This window comes from Pleurodeles waltl, chromosome 9, assembly GCF_031143425.1.
Source record: "Pleurodeles waltl isolate 20211129_DDA chromosome 9, aPleWal1.hap1.20221129, whole genome shotgun sequence".
Taxonomy (NCBI): Eukaryota; Metazoa; Chordata; class Amphibia; order Caudata; family Salamandridae; genus Pleurodeles; species Pleurodeles waltl.
In genome coordinates, this window is record NC_090448.1 from 1,039,165,710 (window position 1) to 1,039,183,842 (window position 18,133).

The window sequence follows — 18,133 nt, forward strand, 5'->3', positions numbered from 1 at the left end:
CCACCTACTGTTGTGGCTAAAAATCCTTAACTCATCCCTTTCCTGCCCTCTCCAAATTTAATAAAGAGGACACCTGGTTGTCTGGGGTAGCAGAAAATGGGGGAGGTCTTGAGCTGCTCCAAATGTCCTTCCCTCCTTTGATGACCTGTTTGGCTGCTCTCCCCCTTCCTGTTTCACCTTCTGCTGATGCAGATACATTCTGCCAGGCACTCCCTTTGTGTTGAGCCCAGGCCACTTTACACCTCATCAAGGCAGTCTGGCCAGACTGCCAGAGGCTGACCAATCAGAGAAGGGCACCTCAGAACTGAAACTAGTAACTTTTAGGAAGAGTTCTAAAAGTCTTTACCTGAAATAGTTATATTAAATTAAACAATGGCAAGTTGTTGCACTTATTATAACAATTAGTTGGAGACAGGGCTTGACATCTTCAGCTCCTTTGGAGACTTTATTAATTAAAATAAAGTCTCCCCATTTTATCCTGTGGAGCCTATTAACTACAATGAGGGAAAAACAAATTTGGCTGTCTTTCCCTACCATGGCTTATAAAACATATGTTATAAGGTCCCTCCTTATAGTTACACAACACCCACCCAGTGGGCACCTAGAGCACACCTTAGAGGTGACTTATATGTAAATATTAGGTAGTTTGAGACTTTGGAAGTACTTTTAATTCCAAAGTTGAATTTGCATGTAACTTTAATTTAAAAGCAGCCAGCAAAACAGCCTGCCTTTAAAATGACCCCGGGCACCTTAGCAATACACTTATGGGGCACAACCTATGCTGGGGTCCCTAAACCTATATGCCCTACCACTAAGGACTTATAGGTAGGTTGATACTGCCAATTAGAATTAGTCTAATTTGCATACACTATTTACACAGAGCACAGGCCCTGGGACTGGTTACCAGTACCCAGGGCACCATCAGAGACAGAAAACCACAGCAAAAAGTGAAAAATGGGGGCTAAAAGTTAGGGGGGATCTGCAATTAGCCCAAGTTTCTCACAAGCCCATACACTACAATGAGGAAAAATACATTTGGCTATTTTTCACTCACCAGGGCTTATAAAACACCTTTATAAAGTCCCAGCTTATAGTTACACTGCACCCAACCCTGGGGGAACTTAGGTCATACCTTAGGGGTGACATATGTAAACATAAGGAAGCTGAGTACTTTCAAAATAATTTGAATTCCAGTGGAATTTGAGGTTAACTTTAAATTAAAGGCAGCTAGCAAGGCGGGCCTGCTTTTAAAATTACACTGGGCACCACAGAAGTGCATCTATGGGTATACTATATATATTGGGGCACCTAAACCTACATACCCTACCATACACTACGGACGTACAGGTAGGGTGGTGCAGCCAATTATAATTAACCTAATTTGTAGATACCATTTTAATCACAACACAGGCCCTGGGATTGTTTAGCAGTGCCCAGGGCACCATCCGAGTCAGGAAAAACACCAGTATGAGTGAAAATAGGGACAAAAATTGAGGGGGCTTCTGCAATCATCCCAGTTTTCCCACAGTAACACCATGGTTGGGGGGTTTCTTCAATAATGAGATTTGAACTCTGCTCAAATTTACCCATTTTGCAATATCAGGTTAATGAAAGCTGGGGATAAAATCATAATACTCTAATCCATACCTTGACGTTTTTTCATGCAGCTGTTTGTTGACAGTTAATTGCTCACTATTCTACATTAGGATTTTAACTTCCAAACTTCAAGCAACAAAATGATCTACCTGACAAAAGCAGTAACCAACTGACTTATTCAAATTACAAGCACTTTGTGATTTGCAAGGCAGACATTCTTTACAGCAGACACAATAACCCTCTGTGAGGGCGCTACCTTATAATGAGTCAAAACCTCCACTAGACATAACTCTGATCTGGCTCCAGGAAGAACTTTAATCACACAGTTATTTTGACATTTGCATTGTTCCCTAAAAATGGCTGGAGGCAAGAAGTGCAGCAGCAGATGCATTTGAAACCCTAATAAACTTGCAAACATGGCACCCCCAACCAAAGTCAGCACCTAGTGTGGTGGCACAGGTCGCACCAACCTAGAGCTGGCCCTGAATTTGTTTTAAGGCTAAGGTCTGGAGGATGAGGTCCCAAGGGCCAAAATCAGCCAGGGGAGGTGGGCCGTGCAGCCCTTCTCCCCAATATGAAAACCCAGAGACACCCTCTCACAACCAGAAACACCCTCTCGCCTATTCTCACACTGATAGAGACCACCCCTGCAGCCAACCCCCGTCACACAAGGCCAAAGGCCGTACATGGCAGAGGTTGGATTAACATATAGTAATTAACATTATTTTACATGAAGAAATCCATAAAAAGTCACTGAAAAAAACAAAGGTTAAGAGACATTATGGTTAGGTTCTGAATTTACTCGCACAAAACCATAGAAAGTCCGCATAACTTCCATAATGAAATTAAAAATATGAATAAAACATGAAACATTATATACAATGAGACATTAGCAGTCAAATTCTGAAGAAAAAAGTATGCATAGCAAACACACACACACATACACCCAGTATATATATATATATCTATATATATATATATATATATATATATATATATATATATATATATATAGCCAAGAGTTTTCACTGCACTCCACGAAGTGTCAATGATGTGTATTTTATTTAAGTAACAACCACCAACACGTTTCAACTCCCCATGGAGTCTTGTTCACAGTGAATGAGTCCCTTTTCCCTTTTGCTTTTTATACTCAATATCACTTCATCATGCCCAATGTATTCTGGATATCGTAGTTCACATACATTTCACATAAAGTTACAATTGATAGTTTTCTAAATTTACAAATAGTGTGAAAGTATAAGTTGTAAAGGATTGGAAGAATGTAGAAAAACAAAAGTGAGTAAGATTATGTTCTTGGAACACACTAGAGCCATCACTAATCAAGACATGGGCTATACAATGGTAAAACACTTTGCGAGATCACATACCAATGATTGGAGATCATTAAGATTTATGGGAATAGCGCAGATGAAAAAGAGTGAGAGAGGGGGTGATAGAATTCGAAAGTTACAACAACTGGAGAGTAAATACATCACCCAGCTCCGCACGAAAATGCTGTATGGGCTGAACATGGATGAGGAATTACATGTACATCTATAACTTGGAACATGACAAGACATATGGTAATGATAGTAAGGATAGCATGTAGGGTGGTCATTTATCATTATTATATCATATGGTACTCTAGTCAAAGAATGTTAGTCATTGAGTTGGAGAGAAAAGGTCTTTATGACATTTGTGGTAGAATTGATAGAATAAAATAATTGAAAAGAGAAACATGTAAATGAATAAATGCAATAAACTTTTCAAAAATTCAAAAATCAATGTGTATAGAAAGAAACAATCATCAGACTAGAATGTCTATGAGAAATAGATGCGGTACCGTATACATAAAAGAGTCTATGTCAAATGAAACAAATGATAAAGGAGAAATATTGTTATATGTGCAGTAGAAGTAGTGTAAAGAAAATATCAAATACAAATAGTGTGAAAGTATAAAGGGTTGGAAGAATGTAGAAAAACAAAAGTGAGTAAGATTATGTGTTTAAAATGGGATTTTGAATTTTAAATTCCCAAAACTATCAATTTTAACTTTAAGTGTAATGTATGTGAACTACGATATCCAGAATGCATTGGCATGATGAAGTGATATTGAGAATAAAAAGCAAAAGGGAAAAGGGACTCATTCACTGTGAACAAGACTCCATGGGGAGTTAAAACACGTTGGTGGTTGTTACTTAAATAAAATACACATCATTGATACTTCGTGGAGTGCAGTGAAAACTCTTGGCTATTTATACTTTTCGAGAGTGGTCCTCTCTGTCACTGGGCACATTTTGTTCGATAATATATATAAATATATATATATCTTCACTTAAAAATCAAACAAAGGGAGCTTATGGTTATGCTCACATTCTAAACATAGAAAACCATAGAAATGCACCTGTTGTGGTTGGAGTTATCTCAAGTAACTATAACTCATACCCTAAAGTAACTATAACTCACGTCCCCGCCATGCCCAGTTTTTCATCAATACTTTTACTGCAAATATTACATTGATATTAGCAATGATGTCATCAAAGATGTCATGAGTGCTGTAACTTGTGGGGTAATTAACAGTGCATGGCGAGGAAGGTCCGGGGGCTGCATGGGGGGGCTTGTGGCCCCCTGCATATAATTTAACATTAGCCGTGGGGAGGTGGTGGTCCCCGGGGCTGGGGAGGCTGTGTGCCCTCCTGCATTTCTATGAACATTTACTCAGGAAGGTGGCAGTCTCCGGAGCTGCTGGGAGAAAGGGGGTGGACAGCACCCCTGCATTTCAGTCAACATTTGCCCTGGTGATGTGGAGATCCCTGGGCTACAGGGGCCCTGCAGCCCCACCACATATAATTAAAGTTGACCCCAGGGAGCTGACAGTCCCAGGGATTGCGGGGGGCTGCAGAACCACCCTATTTCAATGAAAGCATTTTGCCCCGGGTAGTTGGTGGTGCCAGGTGCACGGGTGGGGCCCCTTCAAAATTATTGTAATATGATTCACAGGGAGGTGGCAGTCCCTGGGGGCCTCAGTAAGCCCAGGAGGGGGCCTGTGCACCTCCCTTCTTATTTTTTTTAATGTACCCAGGACCTTGCCACCGGGAAGATGTTTACAAAACAAGAACAACTGCTACTCCTGTTCAAAATCCCTATGGAAAAATGTATGGGGGAACTGCTTCTAGGTAATAAATATATATATATATATATATATATATATATATTTATTTATATATATATACACACTCACACACACATGACTCAGTGGCAGTCGCCAGTGGGAAGTTATAGTTAGGATTTTATGCCTTTCTGGGAGAAGACTTCTGTTCTGTTTCCATTCCTGTAGGAGTGTGAGCAAGGAAACAGAATGAATATTGCTCCCCTCGGAGGGAGCATGCAAAGATAGCTGCTCCCTCACGGCCAGAGTAATGCCTCCTAGCAACATGCAGGAAGCTGGCTGGGGCCACAGGTGACGCGACATTCCCTCCATGGCTGCTAATGTGGTACTTAGTGGATGCCCCAGGTGGACACCAGGGTACCCACCTATAAGGTGGAAATGCCTTGGAAGGTGGGGTCACCAGAGCCAAAAAGGATCAGGGAAAGGGGCTGCATAATGACTCAACTGTTTAATTGTATTTGGTCAGAGAAGAGGGGACCCCAATGTCCTAATAGGGTTTGGGGAGGCTCTGGTTCCCTTACTTTTTTTAAATAAATTTGGCTCAGGGGGATAGGGCTGTACTCTAAAGTAACTATAACTTGCACCCTCCTGTGCACTGCTAATTATACTACTCCTGATCTTTTATAACAGTATTGGTAATATCACTGCAACATGAGCATTGTTGATGAGAAAACTGTGCAACGCAGGGGCACAAGTCATAATTACCTTACGGAAAGAGTTATTGTTACTTTAGATAACTATAACTATAAATATAAATATAACTGGTGGATTACTGTGTTTTTTTATAGTTGAAACCTTACTTTCTTATTGAACATTTTACCTAACTATAACGTTACTTTAGACTTTATTTTTCAGTGAATGTATATATATATATAATAAATATATATATGTAGAGTTCTCCTCAAATGTTCCTTCTTCGAGGATACAGCTACACCAAATATGCACCACATATAATGATAATTCCATAGGCATTTTAGGATTCTCCTTGCTTATTTCAGTCCCACCACCATAAAAGAAAGTCAGCCAATGTGTTTCAGCAAACATCTTCAGACTGGACCAACTCACCAATATCACGTTGTCATCTTTTATGCAGGAGGTATTTCTCTGGCAAACCCTGTGTTATCTACTGATAGATAATTAAATGTAATCTCATCTAAGACATATTGTTCATTACTAAATTCCGTGTACCCAACTTTTTACCATTGCACTTCTATTTCTTGGCAATCCTATTATAAAGTGACAGGTGCCAAGCGAGCAAAAATTTTTAAAATTGTTTAAACTGTCCTAGGGCAAAAATCTGTGGAAATTGTAGCCGTATATCCTTATTGATCCTATCTACATTCATATTGCCACATTCCACTACTTCCAATAAATATGGAATAAATACAAAATCCACATGTATAATTCCATAAATATTAAAAGCAATTTCTTCTTTTATGGCAGAAACCTTTATATATGTGCAAAACTAAACAGTAGTACTAGTCTATAAATGTTAAAAACCAATGTTATCAAATGATGTAAGAAACCTATAGATATGTGCAAAACAAATCAGTAGGAATGAAACGTCATGTCAAAGTACCCCTGTATCCTATTTCCTGTGTGATTTTTCACCACCTCATAAATGAGACTTGGATATGTACAAATATGTCTGTATACATCAAGACAATGAAGACAAAAATACCTGTCCAGGTACTCCTGTTTCCCATTTCCATTCCCCATTTTTAGGATTACTTACCTTGATACAGGATTTACATATTACAACAGGCATGGGGAAATACATATTTAGATAGTAGTTTTTACAATTTGTAAATCACATGATTGGTAACAGCCTACATCAAACATTATGGGTCTCATTATGAGTTTCATGGACAGTTTTGCCCATCCGCCAAATGTCCAACAGGGAGGTTGCTGCCATAGTGTCTACCTGCCCACCCAGCCCATTGAGAGTTACCCGCTAGGTCAGTGGGCGGAAACCTGAGTTCCTGCCCTCTGGCCTAGCGGGAAATACCCTACAGCATTGTCTCTGGCTCGTAATTGAGCCGTGGCAATGCTGTAGGATGCAGGTTGTTAACATTGCAAGGGTGTTGGCCAGAGGGGCCTCCTGCACCCGTTCTCCGCTCGCCATTTCATGGTGGTGTTACCGCCATGAAATCACAGGTGGAGAAAAAGGTCGTAATCCCCAGGGCAAAGCGGCTTGCAGCTCTGCCCTGGTGGATTAGGACTGCCGCAACCACCAGACTGCTATGGCAATAAGACCGTTGCATTGGCGACGGTCTAAATTACATTCGCAAACCTGGCGGTCATGAGACTGCCAGGCTCGTAATAACCCCCTATATGTGCAATCATACATGTACATGGAGTTCTGCATCAAGATTATGGACCCAAGTTCTATCAGACACCAGTAATATTATAATTCTTGTTTTACATTTGTATAATTCCAATTCTCTGTTGTACGAGGCTGGCCTGGTTTGTAGTGGGTACAAAAGGTACTTACACCTTTAATCAGGTCCAGCTATTATTTATTAGTGAAATGTAGTCAGTGTCTAGCAACCAGGCTGTCTAAGGGTAGCTGTGGCTGAGCTGCCGAGGCTGAACTAGGAGACATGTAAAACTCTTGCAATGCCACTGTAGTCACACAGTACTCACACACATGAAAGAAAATACTCAGTGTTACAAAAATAAAGGAACTTTCTTTTGGTGACACAAATGCCAAAAATACCTTAGAGACTATACTCTCTTAGGAGGTAAGTAATATACACAATATATACACTAGTATCCAAAAACAGGAAAGTACACAGTCAGAAAACAGTGCAAATAGTGAAAATCACAATAGGTTGCAATGTGCCCAGGGGGAACACAAACCATATACTAAAACAGTGGAATGCAAAAGTCGATTTCCCACCTAGGCAAGTGTAATGTGTAGAGTGGAGCTGGGAGTGGAAGAAAACACCAAAGGTAAGTAATAGAACTCCCCCCAGAGCCTAGGAAAACAGGAGTAAATCACAATACGTTTCCTGAAATACACAAGAAGACTTGATAGAAGATTATGCAAGAACCAGAAGAGACTGCATGACACCAAAGATGGATTTCTAGACCTGAAGACCTGTGGAAGAAAGAGACCAAGGGCCAGATGTAGCAAAGGGTTGTACCCATTCTGTGTCTATGGGAAAATGTGTTTGTACATATGGCCCCAAGTCCAAGAAGCACTGAAGAGTCCAGGAAAAACAGGTGCCTCTGCTAACCCGGATGAAGCTGCAAAAGAAGAACCACCAGTGAGAAGACAAAGTCAGTTATGCACCGAAGAAGAAAGCTGAGGGTTCCTGGTTGGTGCAGAAGATGTCCCACGCCAGATGGATGTTTGCAGTCTGGTTTGCGTTGCTGGATTCAGCCAACAAACCTTGGCACATGCAAAGCTGGCATTTAGCAGAAAATGGCCCTGCCCCAGACCAAGAGGGACCTAGTGGCCTCTTCACAGAAGGGGGAGGCGGAGGGGGGCCTCAGCAATTCAGAGAGCCCCCAGAAGACCAGGCAGCACGCACAGGAGTCCCACAGCACGAGGACAAAGAAGGTGCAAATGGAGCCCCATGCTGCACAACTCAAAGGGATCCCATGCCTCCGGTAAGCCACTCAGGAAGCTGTGCATCACAGGATGGTTTGCTGGGGGCCTATGCTGTGCTGTGCATGAAGAACATTTTTGAAGGTCGCACATAAGCCTTGGCAACTGCAAGTCACATGGTGCATGGGGGTACTGTCTTGCGTGGGGAGTTAAGCTCTTACTTCGTCCAAAGTTGGACAGCTCGACTGTGGGACTGTCGCAGTCACTTTAGTCTACCACCTATGATGCTGGATCCACACTCGTCATCTGGAGATGGGACCCACGCCACTGGTCCTCGCTGCAGAGAGGTGCCTGCTGAAGCAGGGAAGTGACTCCCTCACTCCACAGGATATTCCTTCGGTTCTTCTGGTGCAGGCTGAAGATGGGCAGGAGCTGAAGAAACAATGTGAAAGAAGTAGTTTATGCTTCTTTGTTGCAGTTTGTAGAGTTCATGGAGGATTCAGCTGCAGTTCTGTCAGTAGAAGATGAAGAAAAAGAAGCAGAGGATTCCTGCTGGAGTCTTGCAATCCAAATCTGAAGAAACACCCAGAGAAGAGACTCTAAATAGCCATGAAAGGGGAATTGGTCAACTAACCAGGTAAGCACCTATCAGGGGAGGGCTCTGATGTCACCTGCTGGCACTGGGCACTCAAATACTCTCAGAGTGCCCCACCACCTGGGAATCCAAGATGGCAAAACCCAGGGACACTCTGGAGGAGCTCTGGGCACCACCGTGGGGTGGTGATGGACAGGGGCATGGTCACTCCCCTTTCCTTTGTCCAGTTTTGCGGAAGAGCAGGGACTGGGGGTCCCTGAACTACTGTAGACTGGATTATGCAAGGAGGGCACCATCTGTGCCCTTCAAAGCACTTCTAGAGGCTCTGGGAGGCTTCCCCTCCCATGCCTGTAACACGTATTTCCAAAGGGAAAAGGTGTAACAACCCTCTCCTAAAGGAAATGCATTGTTCTGCTCAAGCCCCTCGAGGGCAGAAGCCTGTCTGTGAGGTGGCAGCAGCTGGGGCTGCAGTGGAAACCTCAGAAAGCTGATTTGGCAGTACGGGGGTCCATGGTGTGTGGAATTGCCCCCCAATACCAGAGTCAGTATGGGGGGTACAATTTCCAGTTCTTAGACACCTTACATGGCTATATTCGGGGTTACTATTGTGAAGCTACATATATGTACTGATCTATATGTAGTGCACACTTATAATGGCGTCCCCGCACTGATGAAGTCTGGGAAAATGGGCCTGGACAATGTGGGGGCATCTCTGCTAGTGAAGGGGTGCCTTCACACACAGTAACTTTGCACCTAGCCTGGGTACCTAAATAACATATACTAGGGACTTATAAGGGGGGTCCAGTGTGCCAATTTAGAGTGAAATACTGACTTATCAGTATGTAAGGATAAATTTAGAAACAGAGAGAGCATGAGCCCTGGAGTTCTGATTAGCAGTACTCCAGTGACAATTTAGAAAACAGTGAAACACACTGACAAGCAGGCCACAGACTATAAGCACTTGAGCCCTGGCTAGCAGGATCCCAGTGACACAGTCAAAACACTCTGACATCAGGCAGAAATTGGGAGAAACATGCCAAAAAGAGTGTTCTTTCCTGGAACTATTCCCACCCTGTGGATGTATTTTAATATGTTTTACTCCATAATATCTGAAGCTAGTGAGATCTTTGTTATGCACATTCAAAAATGTTTTACCATTGGATAACTCCTGACTCGATTCTTTATGGTTCTTATATGTTGTAGAATACACATTTTTACTCTATTGGTAGTGATCCCAACATACTTCATTTGTCATTCACATTGTAATACATAGACCACACACTCTGTATTACAAGTAATTCCTTCAGTAATCTCTCTGGTTGTGCCATTAAATGTTTCATATTCTTTTTTGTTCACTCAGTAAAATACGCTTTACACTTCCTGCATTTCTAAAACCCATTGATGTTGGCCATTCGCTTCCTTTCCCTTCTGATACATACATGCTACTAGTAAGTATATTGCTCCTTGATCTAGTTTTGTGATTTGTGATCTGGAGATGCAGACTCAACTTCTCCCTTAAATGTTCATCATGTTGGAGGATATGACAGTTCTTCTCTTAGATTGATGTTCCACATTATATTCCATACAAAATCTAATCTGATGCTTCCTGGAGTCACCATCTCTTGGCAATTGTACATCAGAGTAATCCCTCTGATTCCTTTGGAATAAATTATCTCTGTTTTGTATATGGATACGTTGATAGGCTTCATAAGTATTTTTTTCGAGCTTGCTACGCTGCAAAAATATTTAAGTCATCATATTAGCCTCATTTTCAAATTTGTCATCAGAAAAGCAGATTTTTCTGGCTATTAGTAGCTGACCGTAAGGGATCATCCACTTTAACGCGTTAGAGTACCCACTATTCCTGTGAAATATAGAATTATCTGTATTTTCCTTGCGAAAATGTAGTATAGTGTTCTCGACCTAAAAGGATACATCAAGAAATTTCATGCTGGTTGTACTGCTTTTAGCAGTTAAATGGATGTTACATTTGTTATCATTCAACCTCTCAATGTATTCATTCAATGTTGACTCTTCTCCATTCCAAATGAAAAGTTGTCAATGAAACATAACCATACTATTGTCTGTTCCACAAAACTTGTACATTCATCAGCCAATGCTATCACTTTTTCCCACTACCCAATAAATACAAAGTGCACATGGAGCAAGATAAATCACCATAGGTGTTCCTTGTTTCTGAAGGTATATCCTGCTGTCAAAAAAAAACACATTATAGGTGAGTCACTATTGAAGCATGGTCATCAACATTTGAGTATGTTGTAAAAGATTAATAGTTCAAGGTCTTAGGAAATATGAACATGCTTTAATTCCAAGATTATGTTTTATGGAGGTGTGCAAGGAGGTCAAATCAATTGTCAACATTGTATAGGTGGATTTCAATGGGATATTGTTAACTTACATAAGAAATCATTCATATCACTTAAATCAATCAATAAATCATGTGGTCTTATGTAGCATGATCTTGGCACGCCCGGGGGGTCTCTAGGTGCTGGGGTTGCTGCAGACCTCATATGGCTGGTTCTGGAGGTTGAAGAGCCAAGTCTTGAGCTGCTTTCTAAAGTCCTTCAGGGAAGGGATGGTGCACATGTGAGTAAACTGGTCTGATTGCAGAAGCACCCTAACTTTTTGCACCCATTTTTCACTTTTGCTGGTGCTTTCCTAGCTCTGATGGTGCCCTGGGTACTGCTAACCAGTCATAGGACCAGTGCTCTGTATAAAATAAGTATACAAATTAGGCTAATTATAATTGGATATGTCAACCTACCTATTAGTCCCTAGTCTATGGAAGGGCATGTAGGTTTAGGGACCCCCAGCATAGGTAGTGGAGCCATAGGTGCACTGCCGAGGTGCCCAGGGTCATTTGAAAGCCAAGCCGGCCTTGCTGGCTGTTTTCAAACTCAAGTTATATGCAAATTCGTCTTTGGAATTTAAAGTACTTCTAAAGTCTTAAACTACCTTATTTCTGAATATGAGTTATCCCTAAGGTTGGGTGCAGTGGAACTATAGGTAGGAACCTTATAAAATATGTTTTATAAGCCTTGGTGAGAAAAACTAGCCACACTTGTTTTCCCTCATTGTAGTGAATAGGCTCCATAGGCTAAAATAGGGAGACTTTATTTTAATTGATAAAGTCTCCAAAGGAGCTAGATATTGCAAGTTTGGTCTCAACCTGATTGTTATAATGAATGCAACAACTTGCCATTGTTGGATTTAATATATAACTAGTTCAGGGAAAGAGTTTTAGAACTATTTCTAAAAGTTACCTGTTTCAGCTATGTAGTGGCCATCTCTGATTGGCCAACCTCTGTGAGCCTGGCCAGGCTGCCTTTATGAGGTGTGAAGTGGCCTGGGCTGAACACAAAGAAAGTGCCTGGGGTAGGAGATCTGCCTCAGCAGATTGCGAAACAGGATGGGGGTGAGGAGCCAAACTGGTCTTCAAAGGAGGGAAGGACATTTAAAGCTCCTCAGAACCTCCCCCTTTTCTTTGATTAGATTAGGAGAGGGCAGGAGAGGGGTGTGTTAAGGATTTGTAGCCCCACCAGTGGGTGGGCTCAGCCAGACCTAACCTCCAAAATTTGGTTTCTGCTATTTTGGATTTTTAAGGAATGGTGCTCCCTGGAAATGATTTTTGCCACACTTCCTAGGAAGTGGTCATCCAAAAGGGGAGTGGCTTGCCTGTGATTGGACAGTTGCCCCGGTCCTGCTTTTCACCACAGGAGCAAGGATAAATATGACAGAACTGCACCCACAGGTCAGGTGGAAAGAACAACATCAGAAGAAGGACTGCCCTGCAGGACCCCTGACCTGCACCTGGACACTACACTCTGAAAGACTGCACTGGCTGCACCATTAGACTTCACCACTAAAATGTCTTTGCCTGTCTTCAACTGGTTCAAGAAGGGACTTCCTGCTTACAGGTAAAAAATAGATAACCAGAGTCTCCTGCATCAAAACCTGAAGGAACTGACCAGCTGATCAGTGGCTAGTGGTCATTTATGGATGTGAATCAGGTGCATTATAGGAGTTAGAGTCCTAACCCTCAAGGAACAACTCAGAGTTTCTGGAACCTTGGGGTCAGCTGAGGACTCATAAAGGACATTCAAAGACCTTCTGGAAGAAGATCCAGAAGTTTGGGGAACTTTAAAAAAAAAAAAACATAAAGGGATAGACCCGCCGTGATTTGTCAAGCCGGTTTACCTCAACCGCGACCCGGCCTGGCTTGCTGGCTCAAACTGCTGAAAAGCGCCAGAGCCCTAGACTTCCAGGATTTCACCAGGGGCTCCTTTAAAGGTGATCTGATGACCTCGCATTGAAATCAGCTTGCCCTGAAGGGTCTACCCCTATCGGAATGAAAAAGTTCCAAGAAAGTGACAAAGTCCAAACCTAAAAAGTTGACAGTTGGATTTTTATTGTGTTCTGTGTGTTACTTATTTACTGTTTTGTGATTTGTATATGCTTTACGCATCTGTCTCTTACGTTAAGCCTTGTTGCTCTTTGCCAAGCTACCAAGGGTTGAGTGGAATTGATTTATTGAGACCTGGCTGGTTGTGTTGGGAGTTAGTGGTCTATTGCTAAGTGCAGGTACTCACCTTACCTTAGCAATAATCCACTTTCCAACAGTGCAGGTGGAGGTCATTCCAGGGTCTGGCAGCGAGGTGGGAGAAGGAACCACCTCTGTAGCATTCACAGCAGATGCGGGGGACTTGGGCCTGGGCAGGAGAGGCTGAGTGGAGGTCTCTGATTAGTTGGTGAAAAGTGAAGTGGGTGTTGAAGTAGGTGGGTCTGGCGTTGTGGAGGGCCTTATATGCATGCGTGAGGCACTTGAAGAGGGATCTTTACTGGACAGGGAGCCAGTTGAGGGCCCTGAGGTGGGGGGTGATGCTGGTTCTTCTAGGGAGGTTGAGGATGAGTCTTGCTGCCGTGTTCTTGATGGTCTGGAGGCGGTTCATGAGCTGTTTAATGGTTCCGGCATAGAGCACATTGCCATAGTTGAGTCCGCTGGAGATGAGTGGCTGTTTTCCTGGTAGAGATGGGGATCTCTTGGAAGATCTTCTGGAGCATGCAGAGAGTATGGAAGCAGGCAGAAGAGATGATCTGTTACTTCATGGTCAGTTGTGTGTCTAGGTAGGATAATCCTGAGGTTGCATGTGTGGTTGGTGGTTGTGGGTGGGGGACCGAGGGTAGTCGGCCACCAAGTCATCCCAAAGGTAGGGCTTGGTCCCAAAGATGAGGATCTCTGTTTTGCATGAATTTAGCTTGAAGCAGTTGGTCCTCATCCAGGTGGTGATGTCGGTCATAATGTTTTGGAAGTTGATTTGAGTGGTGGTGGTGCCATCTGAGAGGGAGAGGATGAGCTGGGTGTCATCGGCATAGGAGACGGTGTTGAGTCCATTGGTGGGTGTGATGTCTGCCAGTGGAGTCATGTAGATATTAAAGAGGGTGCGACTGAGGGAGAAGTCCTGGGGGACACAAACAGATGGTGTCTTTGAGTGTAGAGATGTAGGCAGGGAGGAGCATCCTGTGTTAGGCGGGGAACAATGGCAGTAGAGATGGAGGTGTTGAGGAGTTCTGTGTGGGAGGCTCAGATTGTTTATTCTCCTCGGTTGTAGAAGCGATGTGGGCAGGAGGCCGCAGGGGATCCGGAGAAGATGAAGGTCACGATGGAGATGGTGTCTTTGGTAGATAGCTGTTTCCATTTGATGATCCTATAGTGAGTGGTGGGATGAGGTGCAGGGGTGGTTGAGGTCAGTAGGTTGGGGGTCAAAGTTGCTGTAGCTATCAGCAATCCTGTGGTGAAAGTAGTCAGAAAGCTTGTCGCAGAGGCCTTGGAGGGATGGATTGTGTTCTCTGTGGCAGAGGAGAATTCTCTAATGAAGATGAAGAGTTCTCTGGCTTGGTTGGTGCTTGCCTCAATGCAGGTGGTGAGTTCTTCTTTTTTGGTCTCTCAGAGTCAGTGGTGGTATGTTTTGAGGGCGTTCATGAAGGAGTCAGGGTTGGCTGTGGTCTTGTCGGAGCGCCAGTGTCTCTCTAGTTTTCTGCAATGTCATTTGAGGGTCAGAAGTTCTACAGTGAACAATTTGGCTTGCTTAGTGGGTTTGCTGCTGGTGGTTCCCTTATGTATGATGACAAACTGAGGTGTTCACATGAAAATATATTCAGGTACCTGGCGGTGTTTTTTAGTAGTGACCCAATAGTTTTGTCTGTAGGGGAGAGGTATGTCAGGTATCCTCCTGTACTAGGGGACACAGGCAAGCAGGGTATTGGGTGAGGGGTATAACAAATATGATGTCCCAGTGTATAGAGCAGTGAACATGAAGTGGATGTGTCAATCATTACTCACATTTCTCTAACATATGAGTCTGTATGGGAGAAGACATTGCCTAAGGATCTGGGTATACACACTATTTACAAGGACATCTTATGGTGTATAAACAGTCTATATAACATGCATTACTGTGTTTTAACTGAACGTAAAAATGCACAAAGTAGGAACAAATTCATAAGCTTGTGGATTCTCTACAACTGGCTACGCAGATGATACACAAATTGTAGTGTCAGTTTCTACGGACTGTGCCGACGCTGCCATAAGCTTTAGAAACTTCATGAATAAAGTTGCAAGCTGGATGGCACTTAGTTGTCTTAAACTCAATTCTGAAAAAACAAGGTCATTTTGTTTGGGAGAAATACAACCTTCTAGAACATATCATGATGACCTGCGTCGGCTCCGAAATTCAGGAATCTATGAGTCATTTTTTATGTCAGTATTACCTTTTCTGACCAGATCAGCAAGATCACCTCCTCCAGCTTCCTTTAAAAAAATCATCAAAAAGATTTTGCCAGTTAAAACTTTTAAAACTTTTGAAACGCAGACGATGGCAATCATTGCCCTGGTGTTATCAAGACTTGATTACTGCAATGCACTTCACATAGGTGCTGCCACAACGGATTTTGGACCAATTACAGATTCTCCAAAATGCAGCTGCCCACCTTTTAATAAATATCCCAAAGTTAAAATAAGACCCAGAATCCATGTTGCAGCTACCTTGGCTTCTACTGAGGAAACAAACTGCCTTTAAGGTACAAAGTACACTCACTAATCACTTAATAACATAGACCTTGAGTACCTTAAAACTAAATTCAAATGGTACACCCCCAGTTGAGCCCTCCATTCAGCTTCATCAAGAACAATTCTAATCCACGATTTAATGAAGTATCTGGGGGTATCATGGGGTGGTCAAAGTTTTACCCTCTCCACCGGTAAACTATGGAATAAAATGCTGTGGCATCTCCGAAATCAAACTAATCACCCCTGAAAACAACTCAAAACCTGGCTGAACATTTGATGACATACTGGCAGACATATAACATTATATAACATAACATAACACAACTCAGATTAGTGGCCTTCATAATAGTCCTGGACTAGTAGATCTATGCTTTATGTACCGTGCACACTTTCAACATTTCTGCTGTGATGTATTAGTATTTTTATTTCTGCAGGGGATCACTCTGTTTTAAGTTTTTACTGACCCATCAGCTCTTCACCTTTCCCTTCTATTATATCTAACAGATGGCTCTTTTTGGTCACACCAGGTGATCAGCCATGCTTTCTTGTAAGACGCTTTATCATCCAGTTGTGTTAGGGACCAAGAGAATGCACTGACAGATGTTGTACTATTAATAGAATGTCTGTTCTATGCTTGGAAGAATTGTGCTTACTGGTCTGAGTTCTCCTCTTTTCCTGGTAAAAATCTGTCAGCTAAGCCTTATCAGATGATTCCTAACAACACACCAACTCACTATAACACTTCTGAAAAACTGTTCGGTGCCTGGAAGCGTTAAACAGTGGGGTGCTAGAATAGGCAAACCCCACAGTTCTCCCAGAGTCTGGAGTAATTTGATTGGCTCCCAAGAGTTTGAACAGGCTGTAATGTAAAATACTGCATTTTTGAATAATAATAGTGTGTTCCTTAGATTAGATAGGAGATGCTTACTGACTTCGAACAGAGAAGTCCTTTCTCAGCTCTGCTGATCTCCACTGCCTGAGTGCAAAGACCTTATGCCTAAGCATTCATATTCTGACACCAGGAACCAATACTTAATTTTCTGAAGCTGACACCTTACCTTATTTACTTAACCAAATGCTTGTTCTCACCTATACCTGCTGAATTTAGATCAGGGTTTTCCTGTATGGAACCCACTTTCTGGATATTTTATATTCTTGATGAACTTTTTGGTATTATTCTATTTTTTCTTATACTGTATTAGGTGCTCTTGGACCATTTAAACTTGTAATAATGATGCTTTTAATCAGATTACTTAATGAATTAACAACAATTCAAATTTGTAAATAAACCGTTTTAAAGCCACTACAATTCTTTTTTATATTTCTTGTGGAATCCCATTGGTCTTCACTGGTATAGAAGTGCATGTAAATTATTGCCCCTAGATCTCTCGCCACATTGATGGAAAAAGGTCTATTTGACCAGTGGTAGAGTTTGTATGATGGTTTCAACTGACATTTGAGATTTAAGAATTCTTGCTCTAAAGGAATCCCAAATTTGAGTCAGCAACCTGAGAACCCCAATAACCCTAGGCATTTCTGAAACCTAGAGACAGAGAATATTCCAGAGTTGTGTGACAGAGAATCCCCTGAACACATCAAAGTATTGGAAAAAATGTTTTCCTAATTTATGTGACAGAAAACACAGGCACTTCCAGCTGCTGGCACTGTGTAATACCCTGCATTCGTTCACTTCTCCCAAGTGAAACACTGCCTCACAGGTATGGGTGAACCTAATATACATTATTGGAACTGACTACAACTGCAACCAAGTGAAGACCTCATTTATGCCACATTAACTTTATACTGCCAAAGTTGACTGGTTTCTGTCACAGGTGTTACGATCAGACATACATGGGGTACTGTTTTTATTGGGAGAAGTTGGAAAATGCAGTGGTAGGAAACTTCTCAATTCTCACTGATTCTGGAATTTGTCCTCACAGAAAGGTGTGGAAAATACGCAAATTTAGACAATGATTAATCTTTGCAGGGTATTTTTATTATGAAAACATAGTGGGAGCCACACAGGTCAGACCACCCAGAAGTCCCTTGGTGGTGTAGTTTTCTGAAATCTGGAATTTGGGGGGTTTCCCTGGGTGCCAGCTCAGTCAGCATCCAAACATAGCAGTTAGC